Source organism: Ambystoma mexicanum, chromosome 4p (assembly GCF_040938575.1).
Source record: "Ambystoma mexicanum isolate Mex_15411 chromosome 4p, UKY_AmexF1_1, whole genome shotgun sequence".
NCBI lineage: Eukaryota > Metazoa > Chordata > Amphibia > Caudata > Ambystomatidae > Ambystoma > Ambystoma mexicanum.
In genome coordinates, this window is record NC_090927.1 from 1006825088 (window position 1) to 1006849008 (window position 23921).

At 47.4% G+C, this 23921-nt stretch overlaps 1 protein-coding gene across 1 annotated transcript in view; it reads left to right on the forward strand.

The window, feature by feature from the left end:
* Nucleotides 1-23921, forward strand: part of LIN28B (lin-28 homolog B) — a 982932-nt gene that overhangs the window by 119730 nt on the left and 839281 nt on the right. The gene's annotated exons all lie outside the window — the stretch shown is intronic.

Genomic DNA, 23921 nt, shown 5'->3' on the forward strand with positions numbered 1-23921 from the left:
GCCGCCGAGCTATCCTGGGGCTCGGGTAATGGCTGCGACGGACGGGATGGCCGCTCCAATGGGCCCTCTTCGTCGCCATCCTCGCTATCTTCGATCATGTCAGCGGGGACCGCCCCCTGGGATCAAACCTTCTCGAACCTCTCGTTGAGGCCTATGAACCTCTCGTTGAGGCCCTTCTCGGTTTCCACCAGCTCCTCCTCAGAGGCTGATTCCGAGTCTGTAATGGCCACCGCCCCTCCCACCCTCTTTTTCCGCCGGGGACTTCACAGGGGTCCTAACGATGGGCTGGAAAGAGGATTCCCTCCGCGGTGGCAGGGATACTCTGGGCCCAGAGGCCGTTTCCACTGGCGTAGTCTCAGCCGGCTTCGCCAGGGTCGCAGCGACCACTTTGATAGAGGCCTTTGCCGGCTGGATCAAAGCCCTCACCACCTTAGGTACGTCCTGGGCCTTCGCCTTGGGGGGAGGGTCAGCACCTCGCTCCCCCTTCGAGATCGACCAGGGCCGCTCCAGCAGCTTACCGGGGTTCTCGGACTTCCTCTTTCCCGAACCAGAGTGCTGGCTCGTGGTTGAACGGGCCGGGGAAGTCGCGCCCTGCCTGGCAGCCGAAGAGCCCGACCTTTCGGCGCTCCCAGTGCCCGCGGACTCGCGGTGCTTGGCCTTCTGTTGGGCCCCCGTCGCCGGGGCGCCCTCACAGGACTTAGAAGCCCGCTCAGACTTTTTCTTCGCCTTCTCACCTGCTGTGCCCTTCTCCAGGCGGCGAGGCGGGAACGACGATCTTGTTTGGTCCTTTCCGAAAGGTTCTTGCAGAACGCACAGTCCTTCTCCACATGCATCTTGTCCTCATGAAGGCAGTAGAGACATTGCGAATGCTCGTCCTCCTTGCAAACGTTTTGTAATCCGCATCCAGGGCAGCACCTGAACAGCTTGGATCCGGGCGTCGAGCTTCCCTTGTCCTGGGCCATGTCCGTTGAGGTAGGCCGCAGATCTTCCGGAATCCTCCAAGAAGCGTAAACTCGATGAAAACTTCAACCTTGAGGGGTGTAGAAGAATTCCGAAACGGGTCCCCATTGTCGGAAGTAGAAACGGTGGAGCTTGAGGCTCGATTAAACCTCCTGAAAAAGCACGAAAACGCAGCAAAAACTCGAGCGCTATAGCACGAGGACTCCCAACACTTGAGCGTGTGGTAAAAATCTGAGGATGGCTTCCGGAGGCGGGGCTTAGGGAGAGGGCAGTCATTGGCTGGGAACAGTATGACGCAGAGATCAGTGATTGGTTACTACTAAGACAGACAGATCAGAAACGAAACTGATACTGATTTTTTCTTTACTGAGGATTCCCAGCCTGACGACGGGGAATATTGTTGAGCATGTGAATCCATGCCAGACCCATGCTGGAGAACAACAGTTACAGGTAAGTAACTTGTTCCTTATTTTGCTTGTTTGTATCTTTGTGGTCCTTGTGCTATAGGACCATTTTGGACTGGCAGCTCCAGGCTAAAGCAACCTGTAAAACGTTTAACCATTGAATGCATCATATATCTAAGAAGGTATAACTACGTGGTGCCCACCTCTCCTCTTCATTTCAGGTCCAGTGATGAATCCATGCCCCTATCCAGAACCCTGTGTTTGTTTAAATCAAGGGGCTCCAAGGACCAATATGGCCCTTGCTTTGGGAATAAAAAAAATGGATACTCACAAAACCATTTCCCCGGAGCATCTTCAGGAATGTTGTTGTCTAGAGGACTCATTCCATCAAGTTGCGAATGCTACAAGGTAGCTGCTCAGAGACACTATTGACCTAGATATGCCTTCTATTTTCAAAGCACCTATCCACACAAGAGAAAAAAGGAACTCGCAGGAGGGCAGTGTGAATGAGGGTACCTTTACTGGTACAAGGAGAAGTGGACGACAGAATCGTGATCAGGCTGAAATGAACCTATTATAAACAGCTACTTGGGGACACAGAGGAAGTACGGGCAAGGCATGTCCGACGATCGTATTGGTCCAACGAGCGATTATGGAATGAAGGACCGATGTAATGGGCTAGGTGGAATGAGAGAAAAGCGAGATGGTATAACGCCTCCCCAGATGGGACAGAGGAACAAGATGAGTGACACTGTTGCTTCTAAAGCAGCTGTGGCCTCCAATTCTAGGGTGGGACTTGACACACAGATTCTCGCTGAAAGTACAAAATAGATTAATGTGATGGGGGTATGCGACCTAATTTCTCTCCTTTTATCAAACCTGCATATTAGCCTGAATTTGGCTCTAAAGGCTCTTATTTAATGAATTATTGGTACGCATGGCATTTTTGGAGGGTTTTGCAAAGGGAATGATTCCAACCAATGAAAAGTCATTTATGGAAAAGCACATGCTAGACGAACACAACCAGAGATTGATGAGTATGGATGCCAAAATCTCAATGATATTGGATGTTTTCTCTTCTAGGGATACTCTTTTTTCTAACATCATTGTGGACCCGAGAGGTAATTAAGAAAATAATCCAGAGACTACTCAGGAACAGTTACCTGGGAATTGGTGGTTGATGAAATATCTCCACCTACTGATAAGGGTGTCAACTGAGGTATTTACCACCAAGAGGGAACAAGTGCAAGAAGAAGACCAAAAATGCAAAAAAAAGACCATGCCTTCAGTGAAGGTTAAGGGGAGGAATTCAAATCTCAAAGCTCGGAATTCAAATCTCAAAGCTCTTCGACACCTACCTGAAAGAGACAGACATACTGAAACTGACAGTCTCTGTGAATCATTATGCGATGGCCTAGGCGGTGAAGCGACAATGGCAACTCAGGTTGTGCCACAAAAGGGGCCAGGGGTGTGTAGAGAGGTGATTATGGACGGCCCTAGTACCTCCTCGGGTGTACACATGGGGACAATAGGAGAAAGTCTGTTAGAACGGCCTCAAACAAAGCAGACCAAGATGACTGCTTTTCGAAAGATCATCAGTACAACACATGCTGGCATATCAACAGGATTACAGCCGATCAACAACCTCTTCATTAACAGATAGGCAACTTTGCCTTTGGAGACTGAGCCATGTTGCCCTGATGATCAACCCAAGACCCTCAATCCCTTGTACAACAGAACAACAGTGAAGGCAACTCCTCCTACTGAGGGGGCTACCCTGGGTTATTGAGAACACCACAGGGCTATTGAACCCCGGGATGGGGAAACTGCTTGCACTGGTGAGAAAATTGTTGGTTGGGTGAATAACAATAAATCCACTAAAGGGATCAGGCTAAACAGGACCAATCTATAGAACATTTTTTAAAAGATTCTGTTGTTGAGAACTATAACTTCAGATGATATTGATGCAATATCTCTACCTATTCTTGATAACTGTCAAATGGTTAGTTATTTCCATTTGAAAATAGCTCCAAGTATGGTGTGGGGCCAAGGGAAACATGTAGCAACTCTGGGACTTGAGCTGGTGGTATTACAAAATGTAGCTGAAGCAAAACATTTCCTTGCATATAAAGAACCTGCTATCGTAACAGCATAGGCAACGGGGATATCTACAACTGCACCACCGAGTGACCCACGCACTGCTCTGATCTTTATCACAAATCTTTTGGCAATGGTCAGGATTGGTCCTGGATCCATCATGCCCTTAAGATTCTCGAGAACATTAGGCAAAGTCCGGAATGTGCATGACAGTATTGAGATTGAAGTGATTTCTTGGAACGTATGTGGAAGTGTTAATATGCTCAAGTTCATGACTAATCAATCTGATAACAGACTTCCAAGAATGTATATGTTCCAAGAAACAATGCTTCGGGCCAACCTCCTACTGGAAGGCTTCCATGGAATTTCCTGTCCAGCAGTCAGCGGGGATGGGTGAGATCTAGAGGGGGACTTATAATAGCCATTGAATGTAATCTGAGGCTGAAATGGGAAATTATTTGCACTAATGAATGGCTTTTGCCAATCAGGCTGGAATTGGGGCCAGGTCTACAGTCCATCTTGCTACTGAATCTCTATTGGAATCCCATAAGGGGTCCATTTGAAAGTATTGAAGAAGGTCTGGGTGACATCATTAGTGCCTGGTAAGAGAAGGGTTGTGGTGACCATATAATCCTGGGAGGAAACTTTAATTCATTCTGTGCAGAAGGAGCCTTGTGGACTAATTATGGGCCACTCCTATCTATCACCACTCGAACACTAAAAGATCCATTGGGATCTTTTTCTGGAGGACTGGGATATGGCCTTACTGGATCATACTCCATCCTCACTCTCCTATAGATACACCTGGCATAGAGATGATCAGAGTTCGAGTATTGATTTCTTTTATATCTCTAACGGCATTGGGAACAGCTGTAGCCACCTAGAGCATATTCCTTCTGAGCTGAGTGACCACATACCACTCTCGCTTTCTTTGACTATTCCTATTTTTACCTTCCAAATGAGACCGGATCTGGTTGGAATATCTACCACTAAAAAGGGGACGATAGTTTTATGGAATAAACAGACTATCTATAAATTCAACCCTCTGCTGTCATCTTCTCTGACAGATTTGACTTCTTGCCTTTCCTTGACAAATATGAGTGTAGGTTTTGAGGATTCGCATAACAACATGATTCTGGCATGTATTTTTTACATCAGGTGCCAATGCACTCCAGTTAACGCAAAATCAGCTGGATACCTGGGTGATGATAGAATCTATCAATCTAAGATTCGTAAACATAGGTAACTAGCTGCTTTGAAAAGGTAGTCTCTGAACATTTCCGAATATGTGGCAGGTAAATCCAAACTTGTACTAAGACATAAGAACTTTGTCAAATCATTTAAGATGGATGCATTCCATAGACTCCACCAGACTGTTGGAAAATCTTTGCAAAGGGAAAGATGGATAATTTTGGTCTACTGTTAACAGAACCCTCGGAAAGGCATCTCTATACCCTTGGTACTCTGCTGGCAGAGTATTTTCAAGGTTTCCAATGACGTGGTTGATGTTGCTCAGATCTTTACACTGCGCAGAACAGTGTGTGGATAAAAACTGAACTTGTCCCGAGATCCAGTCTATCGTTGGGTTATGCAACCTTAGCCAAGACAATCCCAAGATCAAATCAAATTGCATGGGTTGGGTCTGTTGTGTGATAGGACCCGACGTCAGTGAGGAACCGTCCACAGATTTAGCCTCTTCCGCTAACGGCTTGTTGACCAATGGAAAGCCCAAACGCTGTGCTAACTGCGTGTCAGCAAAGTTACTGGTGGCTACCGGGGTGTCTTTAGGTGTGCTCGCCTGGACCACCCTCACATGCGAGCGCTGGTGTTTTCTGATGAGTCTCCTTTTGGTTTGGCAGGACACTCTCGAACGAAAGTAGAGACACAGCTTGTCACATCTTCTTTTCTCTTTTTCGTCCTTGGACAGTGACCCCTCTACCGACCCAAACTGCATGGTTCTTCTAGATTCTTTTCAGGCGTCTTGGTGGGCTTCTGTTGGTCCAAACGCGCTAGAGACATGGGTTCCCATTTTCGTCGATTTTGACGTTGTTCACTTTGCCTCTGATCCAGACAGAGCGCTAGTCGATTATGGCCGAACAGTTGTCTGGCTGAGCATCCACTTGTGCTATGAGGTCCTTCAGCTCGTCACTTAGTCCCTGGTAAAACAAGGCCATCCGTTTGTCTTGTGGCCAGTCTGTTTCCATAGCTAACCCATTGAAGGAGGTGACATAAATCACCAGGTCTCTGCCTCCTTGTCGGAGGGTTAGCAATTCTCTGTCCTTTATTAGTGATTCGGAACGCCGGTTAAATATTTTGCCGAATTCCTCCTGGAATTCGTCACAACTGTACAAAAGAGCATCGTCTTTCCTAACCAAAGCCGTGGCCCAGGATGCTGCATCACCAGCCAGATACGAAATGGCAAAGGCTGTGCGGGCTTGGGCAGTCTGAAAAACTGTAGGCTTGGTCAAGAAGTGCAGTTGGCACTGCATGACAAATTGGTTGAATTTCTGTGAGTCGCTGTGGTACCATTTTGGAGCTGCCAACGGAAGCGGGGGTTCTGTAGACACCTGCACTGGAGTGGGTGGGGCTCTGGGCAATGGGGTTGCTTGAGCTTGACTCTGTGTTGTCAAGGCCTGTACCTGACCCGCCAGGGCCAAGTAGTCTTGGCTAGTCCCAGCTAGCTCTGCTTTGAGCTCCTGCAGCAGGACTACTATGTTCTCCATACCTATTGTGCTGCCCGGGCGCCTGACTATACGTGGGCTTGCAATTCTGTCAGGTCCGTATCTTGACTGGTGCAGAGGCAGCATGAACACCTACCTCCCTGTTGGGTCTTGGCACCTGGATCTGAATTTACTACAGGCTTTCGCAACCCACCAGGGAAAGAGGGTTAGGGTCCATTGGTTGGATAGGTTGAGGGTTTCAAGGATCACCGAAGAGAAGGTTAGGTAGAGGTTGTGGATAGGGAAGGGGGTTTTAGGGTAACATGCTCCTCGGCTCCTGCTGCTGCTTCCAAATGTGGTGTTTGTGCTCCACCCTTGTATACACTGCTTGCGCACACACGCACTCTGTTTGACCAAGATTTTACTGAGCTTTTGCCTGGATCTCCCAACCAGACACTCAGCTGAGTTGAAGCACTAAGGGGTGCACTGGACTGGAAGAAGCCTTTGCCTGGGTCTTATATACCCAGATGACAGGGAGCCACCAGTTACTGGTGCTGCTGTAATTCTAATGCTCTTATGCCAGAGTCCGTAGTGATCAGCTAGCACCTTGCACGGGGCTCATATGTTTCCTAGCTCAATTACATGAAGCTTATTACATTGTACTCTGATCAACACAACAAAAGTATTGCCTTTATAGGGAAACAAACAGAGTAACTGCTATTTGGCTGCAGATATCTTACCCATGCCTGGCCAGGACGAGTTCGTGCGGATCTGAGAAGTGTTCAATGAGCTCTGCTGGAAAATTCCAAAGGAAATAATATATTTGCGCAGCGAAAACCTTGCTGCTACACTAGAACTGCATGCATCCTTGCAGCCACTGTTCCCGTGACCTCGTTGTTCACGGTTGCTTTCACCGCAAATGTAGTATTCCAAGCGTCCTGGTGCTATGTTTCACACATTGCCAGTACAAGTGCCCGTGTGAGTTTCATGCACATTATTCTATGCAGATTAGTCTATGCTTGCTAGTTAGTCTTTCCCCAACGCGGCATGCTCTGCCAATTAGTTTTTCCCCAATGCTGGTGTCAGCCGTGTGCTCATATACATTCACACATGGTTAAATGCTAGTTGCCGTGAGTCGGAGCTAATGCGCTTCACGTATCTGTGCTGGAGAACAGGGCCTTTGTTTATTCAGGCGGGTGGATGCCCCGCATAGATTTGCCTGCCGGAGCTCTGAAAGGCACGTCTTATCCCTCCGAGTCCCAGTATTGCAAGCAACGCCCCTCGGGCGCGGCTCGTGCAGAGGCGTACAGCTGGGTGTGGTGTTTCTCCTGTTAGCAGGCTCTTGAGCACACGGGCCTGCTGGGAATTGTAGTCTTTGGGCATTTCTTAGCCCCTGGACGCTCTTCCTGAAAAAAGAATGAAGAATCCTCTTGGAATACCTACTTGAAGGCTTACACATTTACAATCTGGCATCATTTACATGCTACACAGTCCCTACAGTGTGCCTAGCCCTGACAGAAAGTGGACTGGGCCCAATTAGCGTATAGCCCTCCGCAGTAATAGCAGGAAGAAGCATGACTCCAGGCTGAGAAGAGGGGAAAAAAGAAACCAATGTGATGCCCGGTTACCCTGGGCAGCAGCTACAACCTCAGAAATATGGCAGCATTTACGTTAGCCCCAGGAACAGTTCCCCAAGAGGCACACAGCAACCTCTCGAGCAGTGGGGTCTCTACAACCCAGAACACTGATGCCTGGGATCTACACCCCCGTTCAATTCAGACGCTCCAGCGCACTCGTATAGCCCAGAGCACATATGCTGATGGCCCAAACTACACCTTCCTGCTCAATCCGGGCGCTTCAAAGGGTTCTCCTTATGTACAGGACTCGCCAGCTGGGTGCTCGGATGATCCGACTCTAGTGTGCCAATGAGACTAAAAATGTCCCCTTGACCCCAAAAGGGAGGCACCCTCACCCCCAGGACCGCACCAGCTGGGTACCTGTGTGGTAGGTGACTCCAACCCCTGATGGAAATTGGGGATTCCTCCAAGTACTTTTTTATTTTTAAACAATTTTTATTAATTTCAACAAACCAAAACACAACCATCACACCCGACATTTTTCGTTACAAGTTTTTTAGCTTACATCTGCATGTCCTATATCAATGTCTTCCCCTCTCCCCCTTTTTAACTCGAGCTTCCACCTCTTTCCGAGCTTCCCTTCTTTTGGGGTTATTCCCCTTCACCACTCTCAGGCGTGTCCCCTCCACTGGAGTTGGCCTGGGAGGTTCCTGACAATTTGGCAACCATTTGTCTCCATGCTATCAGAGATCCCACTTCTTCATCCTCCCCGCCTCATACCATACCATTGTCTCGGCATCTGCCCATTTCAGAAGGTCATTCCACCATACCTCTAATCTAGGTCTGCCAGCTGCTTTCCAGCTCATAGCTATTCTCCTTTTGGCCAAGATGTAAGCCAGGTCCTTAAGCGTACATACATGTTTCAGGTTGCGTGGTGTAGTGAATCCCCCCAACATGCAGGCCCATACTGATTCCACATCTAGGTTGATCCACTTTTCAGATAGCCGTATCTTGATTTCATCCCAAAATGTTCCCACCTCCGGGCACGCCCAGAACATATGGATCATCCAGGCATCTACCTCCCCGCACTTAGGGCAGTTTTGTACTTCTGCACTTCCAAACCTGGAGATCTTTTGGGGGGTCATGTACGCCCTATGGGTGACATATAGCTGGATCCGCTGTAACCTTGCATTCCTGGACACTTTTTTATGGTATCTTTGAGCTCTTTCCCACTGTCCATCTTGCATAGGTTCTCCCGCCTCTTCCTCCCATTTCTGTCTCAAATGAAGCAGCTCCCTTCCCACTCTGGACATTACCAATTTGTAGATCCGGGATGTTTCATGCCCGCCCTCCGAAATATCATGCATGGTTTCTATGACGGTATCCGGTTCTTCTGCTAGTGCTCTTTCAGACCACGTTTCTTTCACCGATCTAATTAATCTGGTATATGTAATATATTGCCCCGTGTGTATCCCTGTTTCTTCCACTAATGTTTGGAATTCAAGTGCCCGCCCTTTGTTCCATAGGTCGCCCAGGGTTGCCAGGCCCACAGGGTCCCAGTGTTTACGGATCCCTTTTCTTAGTTGCTCTTACACCCCGTACAGCGCCACAAGTGGCGCCTGCGGGGAGCATGGGGTCGGGTTTCCTATCGCTCGGCACATTTTTTGCCACGTTTTCCATCCCATTTCCATCAGTCTCGATTGCCCCTGCATCTCTAGTTTGGGTAGCCATATTAGTTCTTTTAGGAAGTAAGGGTCGCTTTCGCCCCTCAACAATCTGGATTGGATTCTGCTGTTTCGTCATCAAATTGACAACAAATCGTCAACAAATTGTAGCTGCGCTGCTACGTGGTACATTTCGAAGTTCAGCAGGTTTATACCGCCTCTGTCATACGTGTTTTGTAGTTTCCATAGAGCCACCCTGTTCCTGGAGTTGTGCCACAAGAAGCCTCTACATAAACTCTGGAGTTTAGCGAAGTGTGGGATGTTTTTACCCATGCATCCAAGCCCTACCTCAAAAACTGTGCAGTACTGGCACTGAAAACATCATGATGGCCAGAGCTTCCCAGAAAATGCCCAGGGAAGTGCATGAAGAATAGGCTGCCACTCATTTTTGCCGATCTTATGGGCACAGAAGGGCACTGCCTAAAACCACCATTGGACTACCCACACAGTAGTCTGAAACCATTGGGAATGGCAATGCTGACTGCCAAAAGCAACCTAGAATTGTGGGTAATTCATTTTCTTAAATCCCAAAAAGGGGTGCAGTACCAGTACTCACCACTATCAGAAAGCCGGCGTTTTAAAACCGCCAGATTTTGTTTAAAACTGAATAAATGAACCCAAGGCAAGCCAAAGAAAGACTTACTGAGAGGTGGATACAATCTAAAGTTATATTCTGAAGTGACTTGAAGGTTTATAACAAGACTGGCTGAGCTGTGGATTTCAGCAGTTTAAGTAAATTTGGACTGAAAGACACTAAACATCTAAATGTTTAAAAGAAATGAGTGACCGACTTTTGAGTGTCACATAGGTTGCAATTGTTTAAATGTCATAGTTTTGAACTTAGAATCAGCATTCTAGCTGCATATGTAAAAAATTGTCTTGACTTAAACTGGGGAACAAAAGTGACATTTTATCTGAAACCTGGCTTAAGGAACTGAATTCTGCCCACCAGCTACCCACGACAGGAGTTGAGACTTGCACAACAGCTGTGTTCCCAGGCCGACCTGCATTTTGCTGCTCCCACCAAAAGGGATATGACACTTCTCTGATTGAATTACCTGGGCTCTGCAGGAAATTGAACAAAGCCCTGTCCTGACTCAGGCAAATGTTTTATTATGGGGGCCGTAAAAAGTGGCTTCCTCCTGGAAGTAAAGGGGAGGAGCACTGCCTGTGAGAGCAAGCTGGCTTGGCAGAACTGGAAAAACCAGAAATTCAACCTTGTGCTGGGGGGAAACCACACCCCTGTAGCCAGAATATGGTTTTAGAAAAAGATGAATAACTCATAGAGCGGACTTGTGAAAATTATTTAAATGATACCATAATTCTTGTGATTTTTCTGCCCACATTTTAAGAGGTTTTTAGAACCGGTGGCATGATCTGGGGGCAAGCTAGCAGTTAAGAGGGTATTACTTAAAATGTATGCATGTTAAAAATCTGACACTTCATCAAGTAATGTCCATACTCCTTGCGCACATGCGTGTAAATTTGGGTTAATGTCCGATATTGCGAAACCAGTTAAAAAGTGCAAATGTCGCCATTTCTGAATGCAAGCTCCCAGGAAGAGCAGATTTGGACAGGGTATACCTCCTGTGATATGTGATGGGTGCATGTAATTTTAAACAAATGTGTACCTGTGCAAATATGTCTTTTGGGTCAAAATATAGATTGTGTGTAATTTGACAGGGGTGGGTTCTCTGTATCATAAACAGACCTCATCATGATGACACTTCATTTCATTCCCCCAATCAAGTGGAAGAGGATGAAGTGGCCAATGACAAGTGGAGAGGGGTAGAGCCTAGTGATGCTGCACACACACCCATTTTCAAAACACATAAAAGCAGACAGTCAGGACAGATAGGGACTTTCAAATCCATTTGCTGCGGGACGCTCTGCCGGGAAAATCCATACTTTACCTCCATCAATCTCTAGAGAAAGCTGTGCAGAAAGATCCAGACTTTAAATCCATCAATCTCCAGAATCCAGAGGGAGAGCAGAGCTGACCCAGACCACTGTTAGCAGAGCAGAGCTGACCCAGATCACTGTGAAGTGCAGAGACCAGACCAGAGTCCAGTCTAAAACCTGACCAGATCCGTGCCGAGGCCCATTTAATTCAAGAATATAGTGTGAGTACCTAGCAGACTGTGCAGAACCAATCTCTTAGTTAAAATAATATAATTCAAGCTATTTTAATCTAAGTAGAACTGCCTCCTAACTGTCACCTGTCATTTGTAAAGCTGTCACCTGTCATTTTCTAGTTGCTAGCTGTCACTTGTCTTTTTGAACTTTAAAATTTCAAATCTGAAAAACGACCTTTACCATATCGCTCATATCTCCGTGACCGTTTGTCCTAGAGACTTGCAGTAACTTTCATCTGGAAGCTGAGATCCTAGGCTGTCCTAGGACCCCAAAACGATAGTGCTAGTCCTTGTAGTTCCTCTGTAATCGCGAAAAACGCACTCGCGAATTTGCCGCGATTTGCAAATTTCTCAACGTGTGAAAACAGCAGTTTTCTTGCTTTCAGTTGCCAAAAATTCATTTAACCTGCTAGTTACTCCTAGATCCTTGCTAAAGTGAGCCTGGACTAATATTAACTTGATACCACTCACCCTGAACCTCTAGAGGGAATTAAAAGCATTTTAGCATATTTTTCACTTCATTGCCAGCACATATAAAAGCATTTTGGGCCTGTGTTTCCAACTTCTGTAGTGTAAGCTTGCTGGGGTGAACTGAATTACAGTTGATTGCATTTCTGAGAACTGTGTGCTTTCCTTCCATTTCCTTGCATTGCATAAAGGGGGGAGGGGATTGCCAGAGAAAAGTGATTACATTGTTTTGTTGAACGCATATTGAGTATTTTCTGTACTGCATTTTCATTCCACCTTGCATCCATTTGAAACCATAAAGTATTGTTGCTATCTTATCCATCCTATAACCACTCATCATTGATTATAAAGAAGTGTGCTAGTGCCAGACTATCCATTATTGATTACTGCTCAGATTCAGTGTGATATTCAGTTATTAATTTATTATAAAGTGTGATATATATCTATATTGTTTAAATTCTCAAATAAACCTTTTAAATTGCAAAACAGAACCACTTCTTGGCTCAGTGGGGTCAGGGGGATTCCTAGAGAGGGGTGTTATATAGGGGTAGTCATCCAGAACGCATGAACTGGACATAAAGATGTATCAATAAGGGTTTCCATTCAGTATCCCAGACTAGGCATTGACTTAGCTGTAGTGTTGAATTGAATCCTCTTACAAATTGGGGGCTCGTGCCGGACGTTTGGGTTGGATCTATCACTTGTGCAGATTAACACAGTGTGCCAGCTGACCAGATACACATATCCGGTCGGATCACCACGCTGTAAAGCACTCCTCAAAGGAACGCTCTAAGGAAAAGGTCTGTTTTGCAAAAATAAAATACAAACTTCTGTAAGTCAGGAAGGAACTCAAATTCCAGAATGACGACCTTGGTAGATATGAAAATAGCCAGAGAGCACTTCTTACATAAGCTATTTGTGAGAGGTGAGTGGACCCATCAGGACCAGACGGTCTGGTTGCAAGCAATCGCACCCCAGATCATGGAAACAGGGTCAGATATATGGAGAGACCAGGGTCCCTTACATGTGGCCCTGAGTGAACTATATATGTCCTCTAAGGCCAAGGATGAGCACAACAAGATTGCCAGGGTAGCGGCATATTTATATTTACATATGGGAGCCATGCAGGACAAATGTGCTGAAGGCCAAGATCTGGCGAGTAGGCAACTGCTTGCATTACAGAAGGTCCAATCTGACCTGGTCTCTTCTGAGCAGAGGCTGCAGGGGAGCCAGGAGTCAGAAAATGAGAGTAGACAGCACATCATTAAAATAAAGAGGGATATGGACATCCTGCAACAGGAAAAGGCTGACCAGGATACCAGATTTCTGGCCTTGCAGAAGGAGTACCAAGAAGGTTTGGACTCCCTACTGCAGAGCCAGAAAAAGCTGGAGCAACAGTTAGACTTCAATAGGGCATGTGCTGAGCAGGTAGTCACCCTGCAAAGCCACCTAGATAGGGAGAAGGCAGAGAGCAATAAACTGATTTTGAAAGACCTGGATACCCAGGCAGAGTTTGACCAGGAGCGCCAGAAAGCGGGTGCCTTCCAAAGGCAAAGGGACGACCTGGCGGCATAGATGCAGGCTCTTAGTCAGGAAAGTGATACCTTAGGCCAGGAAGTCTGCCACTTAAAAAGGAAAATGGAAGAAAATCACCTGGCCCTCCAGGGACTGGGTGACCTCCAAAAAGAACACCAGAACTTGTTAGAGCACACCAGGAAGGTGGAGGATGCTCTGGCAAGAAAGGAGCAGGCCAATAGGGACACAGCTCAGGAGGTAACCCTCCTGCAGCAAAGACTGGCCCAGTGCTCCAGGACCAATCAGGAAACGCAGAGAGAATGAGGCTCTCTGCCGGCACAATGATAGGCTCCAACAACAGGTAGCGATGCAGGAGAGACTGATAGAGTCTAGTAAGGCCTTAACTGAGGAACTGAAGGCGCAGGCTCTTGCATTGCAACAGGGAGCAGGGGCGGATAGAGATGAGGTTCGCTGGGAAAGAGAAACTCCTGAGCATAACCCCAGGAGCCCTAGTACCAGAGGCCTGTATCTCTCTCAGTCCCTGGACTTTGCCACCCCCATGTCCCCTGGCGCACATGAGCACAGGGCCACAGGGATGGCAGATTACTATCCAGCCAGAAGCATGGGGCTCAACGGCCAGTACCACCCAGGAATGGAGGGGCGGGCATCCGGGTATGGGCACCCAAGCATAGTGCAATTTAGTGGGGAACCCCAGGAGAGTAGGCCCATTAAGGGCATCCTTAAAACCTCTGCCCAGTTAGGTCAGTGGGGGGGTACCCATCAAATCCTGGCAGCAAGGAGGGATCTGAAGACTCCTCTGAGCGGTACAGGACACAGGAGACCAGGTCCCCACATTCTGCCAGCCATTCCCAGGCTCGCAGAATCCGGGAAAACCTGGAAGAACAGACGGGAACCTCTGGGAGCAGTGCCTCCGAGTCAGAAGATGAATGGACCAGGGTTACCCGGACCAAAAGGGCCAATAAGACAAAAAGGGCCTTGCTTAAGGACCCCTTAAAGCAGATTAAGGCAATCAGGAGCGTCATCACGCCTTATCATAAGAACGCCAAGTATTCTGTTTGGGAGCACTTAGAGTTGTTTGAGCAAATGATGGAGACTTTCCATTTGAAGGACAGCCAAAGCTGTATTCAATATGTAAAGTGGACCTTCTCCCCGGAATACTCCAGTTTCTTTGCGGGGCTGGAGGACCAAAATCATTTAAGATGGTCCACCTATAAGGCGGCCATCTTGAAACATTTTTCTACTCATAGAAATCCTCAAGAGGCTCGCAAGGCAGCCTACAATTTACAGTGTGGGGAGGATCAGGCCCCACAAGAATTTGTGCAGGAGTTAAAGCGTGCTTTTGCACAGACCACAAGAAGGGTGCGCACGGATAGCAGAGAATTTATTAATACGTTTTTCCATGCCTTGCCCAAATACATAATGACCCAGCTCGTGAGGGATTTTCACGAGAAAAGATCTTTAGACTGGGTCATTGAACAGGCGACCCGGATCTATGAGGTGCAGAAGCCAATAGAAAATAAAAATAATGCGCCCAAAAACCCCAAAGCCAACAACACCGCTGCTGCTGCCAAGGTGGCAGAGGTAAAGGTCAGCCCCGTTTTAGAGTTGGAGATGGGGGGGCCTAAAAATCTACCTGCACCTAATAATGCTAGGCCCAGAAGGTCCTCGGGCCAGTCGCAAACAGGGAGTCAAGGAGGTAGTCCCACAAATGGGGTCCCTCGCTCTCCTGACTATGTAAGTCTCCGTTACAAGGGAAATCGACCCATCCTGGGTTATGTGTGGACTCCTCCAGCCCAAGGGGGGGGATCCAGCCAAGCACCTAACCCAGGGAACTTCCCTCCTAACTTCCCATTGGAGGGCAGAAATTCTCCAAACCCTGGGCAGAACTTCTTCCCCAGGTATCCACCCAACTTCCAGCCCCAAAATCATCCATCCTTCTTTCCCCAATTCCCTGAGCCCAGACAACCTAATCCGGGAGAGGGGAGGCCAAGGGTGGAGGGGTATCCAAATCTTCCCAACCAGGGGTACTACCAAAGAAGGGATAGCTACCCTTCCCGGGATCAGCCCAGGGGAGAAAACAGGGCCCCGTATCAGCCTGAGCGGGTTTCCCAGTTAGAGCGCCAGGTTCAAAACATGGCGCGGGATCTGGGTCACATACTGAGGGCTCAGCAGAACCCTCAGATCGGCATGCCGGCGCAGAAAGCACCCATCTCTGGACCTGGTGCCCCAGAACAATGACGGGGGCAGCACCCCGATAGCTCACCGGTTCCCAGGGAGGAGGCACAAAGGGAAGGGGGGTGTAAAGCCTTGGAGGAAGCTTCCTTCCTCACTTGTAAACAGCCCCTGGAAACCCAGGAACCGGAAACAAAATCTCTTGCCCCTGAAAGTCTGCCTCCTAAGGAACAGAGGGGGGGTAGGAGAAACAAAAGACCCAAACAGACAGAGTTTGAGGAGGAGGCACAGATCTTCCAATTTGAGGGAGAGGGATCCTCAGAGGATCCTGGGAAAAGGATCTTCTCCTTCAGAGAGGGGGGAACTCCTCCCAAAGAAAAATGGGTCCCTAGGGATGCAAATCCAGACTGGGGAGATGTGGAGACTGAGCTACCGCCGCCCATCATCTCATCCCAGAACCAACAGCAAGAAAATCCCCTGGTTCAAACCCATCCTGGTGACTGCCTCCCAAAAGGGGGGGGCGGCCCGGAACCGGAGCCAGGGGAACCCACAATGGCTCTGATCTCCAGTTGTCAACTTTTTCTTTCAGATTCCCCAGGCTCTCCACAGAATTCTGCCCAAATCTCTTCGCTAGCGATGTCCAAAACCAGAAAGTTAGCCCACCAGTTGTCCAAAAATGTGCATTATCTGTGCCCCCTTGAGGAGAAGGAGGGAAGATACTATGCCCCGGTACAAGTACAGGGGCAGGGTACAATTTTGGCACTGGTGGACACTGGATCTCAAGCTACCCTTCTGTCCAGAAGGGCCTTTGACGAACTGAATGCAGGAAGGGGAGAGAATTACCAAATTCCTCTGACCTCACTTCCTGGACAACTCCAGAACTTTGACGGGAAGGAAATTCCCGTCAAGGGGACGGCAGATTTGGACATTAAAATTGGGCGACACAAGTTGAAACACCCGGTCATAGTTGTGACTCCAGAGGGCACCCCTTGTTTACTAGGGAATGACCTCCTGAGAAGGTTGTCACCCCTAATAGATTGTGTAAACAAGGTCCTCTGGACCCAGACTAGCCGACCAATAAAATTAAAACAGAGTGTCAACCATGTTAGTTTAAACGGCACATGCTACATGGTTGAACAAAAACCTGACCAAGTAGAATTTCACTTCCAGAATAGCCAAATTCCAGACGTGACAGTAATAGCAGTAGGACAACAGACTGGTGATGGAGGGTCCTCTCTATTTCTGAAAATCAACCTTCCTTCCAGTCTAAAGTGGTACTCCACGCTGGAAGGAAACACTCTGAGATTCTATACTAATCCACAATCAGAAACTCCCACTCCTATAGTCCAGAAAGATGTGAAATCAGCTCAGAGCCTGGCTGATATTCAGCAAATTGGAGAGCAGTTGTTCATCCCTGTTCAGTTAAATGATGGGAAGCACTCTGTTCTCGCTCGAGTGTGTGTGAACAACGGTAAGAGCTTCATCAGCGAAGCCATGTTCAGCCAACTCCCAAAAGATCCAGCCATTCCCACATTCAAACTGATAGACAAATGGGAAATGGACCTGGAAGCACCCAATTCCAAACATCTCCTGCCAAGCAGGTGTATGCTCAAAATCTCCATTGGCAACAAGAGCATAGTCCACAATTGTTGGGTCGTGCGAGACGTCCCTGCCGCCTTTTACTTAGGCAGTGACATTCTCAATCGCTTTGCCATTAGTTTGGACCTAATAAACTTCAAAGCTTGGTCCCGATTAGCGTATAATCCCATGGGCTTTGATGATCCAGAAAAAGCATTTAGGTCAGCTCAATTGCTACCTTATGCAGTTGAAATTCAGATCAAAGAGGAAGTCACCATCCCAGAAAGGACCCGACAATTCTCCCTGGAAGTGAAAGCTAAAAGAGGACAATATTTGCAAAACCCTGATGCTTACATACATCTAAATGCTTCTCTCCAACAGCAAGGGTTAGGGGTAAACCCAACACCATTAGTCAACATAGAACATGACACCATTCCAATAGAGGTGGATAACAGCGACTTAAAGGGTATTACTCTAGCCGCAGGCACCATTATTGGAATGGCGGTTGATGACCGACATTTTTCCATAGATTTAGGTAATGAACTGTTGGGGCCAATCCCCAAGGACTGCTTTGACAGTGACAGTGATGACAATACAACACCAGACAGGATTTTTACCCGGCATAGGGGGAACTTCCTGGTGTACACTTCTTGCCGTTATGGTAAGGAAGATGTGACTTGTGACTTCAGGTGGGATGAGGTGATTTTCCAGGTCCATGAGGGCTGCCTTTCCCACCTGAAGCCTCCAGTCCAAATCAGCACTCTGACCAGGGACTTCTCCCTCCTCCCACCCAGCTGGAGGAGGCCGCTGAAATAGCCAAACCAGAAGTCTTTCCAGGCTTCAGGCAGATGGTGGAAGAGAGAGTCAACCTAGCTGATGCCTGTGTGACTCTGGAACAAAAGCAAAAGTTGAAACAAGTTTTCTTGGATTTCCAAGATCTCTTTGCGGTAGACTCATATGACTGTGGTCGCACCGACATCCACACAACAACAATCCCCACGGACCCTGGCATGACTCCAGTGTTTGTGAAGCAATATCGTTTGCCTCTCGCATCCATGGAGTCCCTTACTGAAATAATTAAGAACCTTGAGTCCCGGGGAATAATCCGTCCAGTCCACAGCACCTTCAATAATCCGGTGCTGGGAATATTGAAGCCAAACGGCCAGTGGAGACTCTGCGCCGACCTCAGGGAGCTCAACAAACGGGTCCATACTTCCCGATGGCCGTTGCCCTACATTGACCAAGGGCTGGCCCAGATCCAGGGGTCACAGGTATTCACTGCAATAGACCTGACCAATGGATACTGGACTGTGCCTGTCAGTAGGGAGGACCAATACAAGCTGGCTTTTACCTTTGGGGGCCAGCAATACACATGGACCCGAACTCCCTTCGGATACCTTAACTCCGGTAATGAGTTCAATATTTTCCTACATAAGGCCATGCCCGACCTGGGTGCGAGGGGTAACCTGGCTTATGTAGATGATGTCCTCATCAAAAGTTCATCTGTGGAGGAACACATAGCGGAGATCCGTTACGTTCTGACGCAGTTCAGGGCCGCCGGAGCAAAACTTTCCTTTCAGAAAGCACAGTGGTGTAGAACCCGTGTTAATTTCTTGGGGCATGAGATTACTCCTCAGGGTCTCTGTCCCCAGGAAAAGAAGGTGGAAGCACTCCAACAACTGAAAGACCCCACAACTCTGCGGGAACTAAGGAGCCTCCTTGGACTGACTAATTACAGCAGAAAGTTCATTGAGGGCTACGCAGAGATCACCAGACCCCTGATTCATCTCCTGAAGGGGGGGGGTCAAGTGGGAATGGGGTCCAGAACAAGCCGAGGCAGTAAAACAACTCAAAAGAAGCCTCTCACAAGCGCCCTGCCTAGCTTACCCTGTCAGAAACAAGGAGTTCTTCCTGGAGACGGGGTTCTCTAATACGTGCTTGACAGCAGTATTATACCAAAAGCATGACAAGGTCAATAAAGTAATCTCCTATGCGAGCAAAACTTTATCCTCTGTGGAGGAAAAATTCAACGATTGTGAGAAAGCACTCCTGGCAACGGTGTGGGCATTGAAGAATTACCGCCCGTTTATCCAGGGGGAACACATCATAGTGGAGACTCCACACCAGCCTCTGCAATATCTCCAAAGTGACAGAATCCGGGCCGGAAATGTGAGTAATTCCCGAATTACTTCCTGGATTCTGTCAATGCAAGGCTTTCCTGTGGAGGTCAGATATGGCCAAAACAAGAAGAGTCCCCTCGCGCAAGGTCTGGCTGACTTGCATGATTGTGCCAGAGAAAACTGTCTCGAGGACGAAAGTCTAAAAATAAAGGACAACATGGAGGCATACCTTAATTCCCCCCACAAAGTCTTTGAAGAGGACAAGTGTGAGGGAATGCCCACTGTATATGTGGATGGATGCTCTTACCATGTTGACAACGACGGGGTGAAAGAACTGGTGGCCGGCGTAGGGAATGCATGGGTGAATGAGTCCCCAGAACCCTCCGCTGGATACAAAATTGGTCCCCGAAGTAGTCAGGTGGCAGAATTGATGGCTGTGCATCAGGCCATCCTCACTGCTGTCCAGCATCAACTCCACGAACTGGTCATAATCACAGATTCGGATTATGTACGGAACGGGTTCGTGGAGCACCTGGTTAATTGGAAAACCAGAGGCATGTTATGTGCTAACAACAAACCCTTGAAACATGGGAAGTTGATCCAAAACATTGATGATCTGGTCACCTCGAATGAGATGACCATCTATTGGAAAAAGATCAAGGGTCATTCCAAAGTAGAGGGACCAGACAAAACTGGAAATGACTTAGCTGATCAGCTGGCCAAAACCGGGGCCATCCAAGGGGATCTAATTGAGATTGAGTCCCTGTTGGGGGAAATCCAGGTCACTGCTATCACTAGGTCCCAGACAAATGCTCACAACGACCTTTCAATTGCAAAATGGAGTAAGGAGACCCCTGATGCTGATTTGATTACAGCTCAGAAGGGGGATCCAATTATTGGTAAGTTTTACCAACACCTTGAGGACCCTGAGAACTTTCCCCTGACTGATACCGATTACATTGGGAAAGAGGACCTAAGAGTGTTGATGAAATGTCCAAAAATGTTCCGAATCCAAGACGGTTTGCTGGTAAGGAAATCCAAAGCTGGCCACAATCAGTGGGTGGTTCCTACCTCATTCCGAAGCCTGCTGTTAAGTCACGGCCATGATGCGGCCACCGCCGGTCATAGGGGGTTTCACACAACATTCGAAATCTTAAGAGAGGTTGCATACTGGCCACACATGGGGCAGGACCTCGACCAATACTTGAAGGGGTGTCTTGTGTGTGCACAATTTCAGCCATCATCCCTCACGCACCGTGCGCCTCTCCAAAAGAGGGGGATGACACTGCCATGGTCAGATTTACAAATTGACTTTGTAGGCCCTGTGATTCGCTCTGCTAGGGGGAATAAGTACATGTTGACTGTGACATGCTTGTTTACCAAGTGGGTGGAATGTCTCCCAGCCCCAAATTGCAAGGCAGAAACCGCAGCTGCCCTGATGATTAACCACATCTTTTCCCGTTTTGGTCTACCTCAAAGGATTGAGTCAGACAGGGGTAGCCACTTCACCAGTGAAGTAATGACAAAGATGTGGGAGATACTGGGGGTCAAAAGGAAGTTACATATTGCTTACAGGCCAGCTTCTTCTGGGGCAGTAGAGAGATATAACCGAACCATTGTGAGCATATTAAAGAAGTTTGTGGCAGATTCTGGGCCAAGTTGGGATATCCGATTACCTCTGGTCCTAATGGCCATCAGATCTACCCCTTCATCTGCAACCAAAATGTCACCATTTGAGTTGATGACTGGGCGCAAGATGGTGCTTCCTCAGCATTTGCTCTACAGGACCCAAGAGCAGACACTGATAAATGCCTCTACAACTCATGAGTATGTGGAGAATTTAAGGAAACACCTTCGACATGCTTTTGCTTATGCTCAGCGGAATCTAGAAAGATCAGCTGATAGCATGAAGACCCAATATGACCTGAAGACTTCCAGGAAGGAATATCAGGTGGGGGACCGGGTCTATCTATACAATTTCCAAAGGAACCAGGCCAAACAGCGAAAATTTTTGCCTACATGGAAAGGACCCTTTGTGATTATGGACAAAATCTCCCCTGTGGCCTATAAGATCCGCATCCCCAAAGGCGGTTTGGCAGAGGGGGAAGACAAGTGGGTCCACATAAACCAGTTGAAGTGTTGCCATCCCAGGCACACTCTGCAACAACTGGAGGAATCCTCTGGAATCCTAGAGGGTACTGTCTCAGATTAATTCAGTTCTAACTTAAAATATCCGACATATCGCCAATCAAATTCTGAGTTTCTCAATGTGGGTGTTTTCATTTTTGAATGCAAAAAGAAATGTGCATGTTCATATGTTTTGACTATAAATTTATATGCCACCCCACTATATCAATGGTGGGGGAAAAATCTCCATGAATAGGTATTGCCGCTCTTCCTTTGTCGTCCTAGGAGAAAGAAAACCTGGAGACGGGCCAAGGAGGATGATCCGGAGACCGGGAGCAGAGACGCAAGGGGCCCGGGGTACCGCCCAATATTCCCATCAGGACCGGCGAGGAGAACCGATCGATCAGTACCGGATGGAGAAAAAAAAAATGCTGAACTGTGCCATCTATTGGAAGAAGATGAGGAAACATCCCAGGTCTTGCGAGTCCCATTAGTGAAATAGAATGGCCATCGCAAGAGGGGGGCTTGTGGGATGTTTTTACCCATGCATCCAAGCCCTACCTCAAAAACTGTGCAGTACTGGCATTGAAAACATCATGATGGCCAGAGCTTCCCAGAAAATGCCCAGGGAAGTGCATGAAGAATAGGCTGCCACTCATTTTTGCCGATGTTATGGGCACAGAAGGGCACTGCCTAAAACCACCATTGGACTACCCACACAGTAGTCTGAAACCATTGGGAATGGCAATGCTGACTGCCAAAAGCAACCTAGAATTGTGGGTAATTCATTTTCTTAAATCCCAAAAAGGGGTGCAGTACCAGTACTCACCACTATCAGAAAGCCAGCGTTTTAAAACCACCAGATTTTGTTTAAAACTGAATAAATGAACCCAAGGCAAGCCAAAGAAAGACTTACTGAGAGGTGGATACAATCTAAAGTTATATTCTGAAGTGACTTGAAGGTTTATAACAAGACTGGCTGAGCTGTGGATTTCAGCAGTTTAAGTAAATTTGGACTGAAAGACACTAAAAATCTAAATGTTTAAAAGAAATGAGTGACCGATTTTTGAGTGTCACATAGGTTGCAATTGTTTAAATGTCATAGTTTTGAACTTATAATCAGCATTCTAGCTGCATATGTAAAAAATTGTCTTGACTTAAACTGGGGAACAAAAGTGACATTTTATCTGAAACCTGGCTTAAGGAACTGAATTCTGCCCACCAGTTACCCCCGACAGGAGTTGAGACTTGCACAACAGCTGTGTTCCCAGGCCGACCTGCATTTTGCTGCTCCCACCAAAAGGGATATGACACTTCTCTGATTGAATTACCTGGGCTCTGCAGGAAATTGAACAAAGCCCTGTCCTGACTCAGGCAAATGTTTTATTATGGGGGCCGTAAAAAGTGGCTTCCTCCTGGAAGTAAAGGGGAGGAGCACTGCCTGTGAGAGCAAGCTGGCTTGGCAGAACTGGAAAAACCAGAAATTCAACCTTGTGCTGGGGGGAAACCACACCCCTGTAGCCAGAATATGGTTTTAGAAAAAGATGAATAACTCATAGAGCGGACTTGTGAAAATTATTTAAATGATACCATAATTCTTGTGATTTTTCTGCCCACATTTTAAGAGGTTTTTAGAACCGGTGGCATGATCTGGGGGCAAGCTAGCAGTTAAGAGGGTATTACTTAAAATGTATGCATGTTAAAAATCTGACACTTCATCAAGTAATGTCCATACTCCTTGCGCACATGCGTGTAAATTTGGGTTAATGTCCGATATTGCGAAACCAGTTAAAAAGTGCAAATGTCGCAATTTCTGAATGCAAGCTCCCAGGAAGAGCAGATTTGGACAGGGTATACCTCCTGTGATATGTGATGGGTGCATGTAATTTTGAACAAATGTGTACCTGTGCAAATATGTCTTTTGGGTCAAAATATAGATTGTGTGTAATTTGACAGGGGTGGGTTCTCTGTATCATAAACAGACCTCATCATGATGACACTTCATTTCATTCCCCCAATCAAGTGGAAGAGGATGAAGTGGCCAATGACAAGTGGAGAGGGGTAGAGCCTAGTGATGCTGCACACACACCCATTTTCAAAACACATAAAAGCAGACAGTCAGGACAGATAGTGACTTTCAAATCCATTTGCTGCGGGACGCTCTGCCGGGAAAATCCATACTTTACCTCCATCAATCTCTAGAGAAAGCTGTGCAGAAAGATCCAGACTTTAAATCCATCAATCTCCAGAATCCAGAGGGAGAGCAGAGCTGACCCAGACCACTGTTAGCAGAGCAGAGCTGACCCAGATCACTGTGAAGTGCAGAGACCAGACCAGAGTCCAGTCTAAAACCTGACCAGATC